Raw genomic sequence first — 4,215 nt, forward strand, 5'->3', positions numbered from 1 at the left:
TTTCTTCACCCAATTAAAGTCTAATAAGATGTTAGAGCACTTTTTCACGTTCCTAAACACTTAGAGAAGTAGAGCGAGGTTCCAAGAAGAGAAAAGGCTAGGTTTCAAGCATTCTTCAAGGTTTGTGAATTTTGCAAAGAACATTGTTCTTTCCAGGTATGTAAGGCTTCTCACAGTGTTGGACTTGTTCGTCCTCACGTCATACATCTAAATTTATCCACTAAATCGTTGTATCTAAAGATTTTTTGTGTAGTTCTTGATTTTGAGTTCAATTCTTTAACAATGGGGGTTTTGATCCTTTTGTGGATCTTAGAAAAAATTATATTCCCAAAAGGGATTGTATAGAATTCTTCATGTATTCGTGTTGGATTTGAGAATCAAGAAGAGTATAGGAGAAATTTACCAATTCTAAACTAGTTAGGGCCTAATTTGAGCTTGAAAATCTGTCAGATTTTTTTTTGGGTAAGGGGTGGGGCGGATACCATTTTTCGTAGCGGAACTGGTAGCTGGGGGATTCATGGAAGTGGTAGTGTGATAAGTGAGTATTTTATTTTAAAGATTTTTTGTAGTATTCTTTTGCTAAGTGTCTTAATCTTGATATCCCTTTAATGTTAATTTTTGGTAGTGTGAAATTCATGGTAAAATGTAATAATTTTATTGTAATATTCTTCCGATAGTTGTTTTAATCTGAATATTTCTTTAATATTATTTATGATATATTCAAGATATAACATATCTTCGGTTCTTTGGTACATAGATAAATTTTCCTCTATTAATTGTTCTAATAGTTTTATATCTTCCATAGATTCTATCAAATATTGTAAATATTCGTGATTCATTTTAATCTGAATTTATTTCTAATAAATCGTACCATTCTATTCTTTCGTAGTCTAAATCATGTAAGTCTATTTCATACCATTGTTGGTTCAATATATCTTCTGGTTCGTTATTAAATATTTTTTTCCCATATGATTCTTCTTAATTCAATTATTTTTATATCTTTAAGTATACATAATATTAAAGTTTCATAGTTTTTTATCATTTCATTATGGAGGTAAGTAGTCATGTTCTTTATTATGCAGATTTTTTATTTCAAATTATTCCTTCCTATCATATTCATAATTGATTAAATTCATATTAGATCATTATGAACTAGATTATTTTTATCATGTTTTCCTGTCACTACTAGCATCGTACTTTGCGGAATATTTTTCTTCTTAATCAGCGCCTCAACTTTGTTTACTCCCCTAAACGGCTTCCTCGCCTACCGGTTTCAACATTAGGATGGCATAGTATAGAAGTTTTCTCCCTGTTTCCAGTGTGCTAATAAACTAGAAATCATGATTCAAATAATTCTAATACATAATAACTAACATAAATTTATTCAATCATATATATGATATTCAGGAATATAAGAAATTAGTTCCGCATATATTTTGAACAATATACCTTTGCTTCTTGCTTAGCCATGCTATCTGAAATATCTGATTGGATTTCAGATTTTTGCTCCATTTATCTAAATACTAAATTTTTAGTTGAGAGAGTTTTTTGAAAGAAAGTTTTAAGTTAGGCAATGCCTGCCTTTATATTTACATATCCCTCCACTTATATAGAAAGGAATTCTTACGTACTACTTACAATTACAATTTACACCTACCATTCCTACTACTTACACTTACCCATATAATTGTTACACTTGTCCATTCTTGCCCATACTTGCCCATACTACTTTATTACATTTGTCCATCCTACTTTTAATATGCACATGCACACACTACCCACTTTATTGACTATATTACATTCAATAATAAGACTATATATTTACTTTTGTCTTATCTCTTTTCTTATCTCCTTCCATCCGTATCTTCTTTTCTTGTCTTTTACACTTGTCATACTTTACATGCTATATTTATGACATACTACTATTACTATTATGACTTTTTTACATTTTTACGTACTAACTTTTTCTTTCTTATCTTTTTGACTTGTCTTCTTCTTCTTATCTCCTTCCGTCTTTATCTTATTCCAGCTGGACATCTGGAATATTATCTTCTCCGTTGCATTTTGAACATATGTGGTCAGGGTATTTGTGACCAATTAGCTTGCAATATCTGGTTAATAATTCTGCGAAATAAATCCTTCTTTTAGTGCTCGTGTCGTAGGTCGTTCTTCTGGCTTAAGTAATGATAAAATCCATCTCTGGACTTCATCCATATCTGCTTTCCTTAGCTCCCTTGAATTGGAATAAATCATTAACTGATCTCTTGCATAGTAGCTCCATATAGCGTTTCCGTTTAAATAATTATTTGCTAGTCTTGTATAATAGTTGATATACCAATTATTCTCTTTTGGCATAAAAACTTGGTATCTCTTTTGTTGTCCGATATCTCGGTATAATCATATCTTTAGTTAGTCCTATCTTGATAACCTGTATTGGAGGTTTTATTTCCTCGTATAATATCTCCGCTGGTGCCGTATAGAATTTTATATAAAATAAATTTCCTTTCGTAACTCTTTATGTAATAAATGCTTTGTAGTTCTGGTATTCCACTAACTTCTTCTCCGTCATATGTATATACGTATTTAGTCCATAGTTGTAACATGTCTTACTAAATTGCGTTAGTTTTTGGTTGTGCAATTAGTTTATTATAACCTTGTAATCTTTTGGTCAAATAATCTTGGTTTGGTTCTTTTGTAGTTGATCTGGGGTTGCGGTTTAAATAGTTTGGATTTTGTGTATTTTCATATAGGTTCGTGTGATGTAGTTATATGTCTTTTTCTCATTTTGGTTTTGCAAACTATCTGCGTATGTAGATGTTTGTGGTTCTATGGACATATGTCTAGGTGTCCTTTGGGTAAATGGTTTTGCGAATAGCTGGTTTAAGTTAGCATTTTTATGTTGTTTATCGCTAACTTGTTTGCTTGTACCTGCAGCTGTATTTAAACAAACATTATGGGTTTTAAGGAGTTTCCCATCGTCTCCTTTTAGCTCTGGGTTTTTTCCGTCTTCCGATCGACGTAGCTCCGCATTTTTATAGTCATGCTGCTGACTAGCTTTAGACTTCAGATTATCTTCATTAGTCTTTAGCTTTTGTATCTCGTTGTCCATACTATCCACTTTTATACAAAGTGTAGTTATGGCTTTGAGTATCTTTTCATTGTATTTTCTTCTCAGTCTGAGTAGCTTTGTCTTGATAAGTAATCTGCAATAACATTCTTATCAGTTTTTATTACTTCAATTGTAAATGTAAAATTTAATATATTTAATACCAATCTCCTTATTTCTTTTGTTGTTACCGAATCTTGTATTTTTCTTGTTAGCCACCATTTTACTTGTGTATTATCTGTTCTTATAATAAATTTGTTATATACAATATATGGTTCAAATGATAATAAACACTTATATACTGAATATAATTCTTTTCTATTTATTTCCCATTTTATTTCTGTATTATTAAATGTTCCTGAATAATACCTGCAATGATGTTCTATCGTAGTGTCATCATACCTGTATTTTAATATTCCTCCATAACTTTTTTCACTCGCATCTGATTCTATTATATAAGTAAATTTTTTGTTTTCATCTGGAAAATATAGTTTAGGTAAGTTTTTACATAATAATTTTACCTTTTGTATTTGTATTTGGTCTTTTTTATCAAACTGATATTCTATATCTTTCTTTTTTTTGTTGTAATGGTTTTAAATTCTCTGCTAATTTTGGTATGTATTCTCTTACTTGATTTACTAGTCCTAAGAATGATTGTAATTTCTTTTTTGTGTCTAGTTGTTCATTTGAGTTAATTATTTTTTGTACTATATGTGTTTGCATTTTTATTCCGTTTTTATCAATTTGTATTCCTAAGAATTCTATTTGATTTTTCATTATATCAGCTTTCTTTTTACTTAGACTTATACCTGAATATTCTATGATGTGTATAAATTTTTCTAATAATCTTATATGTTCATCTTGTGTTTTGAATATAATAATATATCATCAATGTACACTACACAATTTTCTATTTGTTTAAAGTAATTGTCCATAAAGTGTTGATATCTACCTGGTGCGTTTTTATATCCAAATGGTAATACATTCCATTCATAAAATCCTTGTGGTACAGTGAATGCTGTTAGTTTTTTAGATTCTTCTTCTAGTTTTAAGTGATAAAATCCTGATTTACAATCAAATTTGCTAAAATAATTATATCCTTGTATTTG

The sequence above is a fragment of the Solanum verrucosum genome, unplaced genomic scaffold (assembly GCF_900185275.1).
Source record: "Solanum verrucosum unplaced genomic scaffold, falcon-dt-bn FXZP01000849.1, whole genome shotgun sequence".
Taxonomy (NCBI): domain Eukaryota; kingdom Viridiplantae; phylum Streptophyta; class Magnoliopsida; order Solanales; family Solanaceae; genus Solanum; species Solanum verrucosum.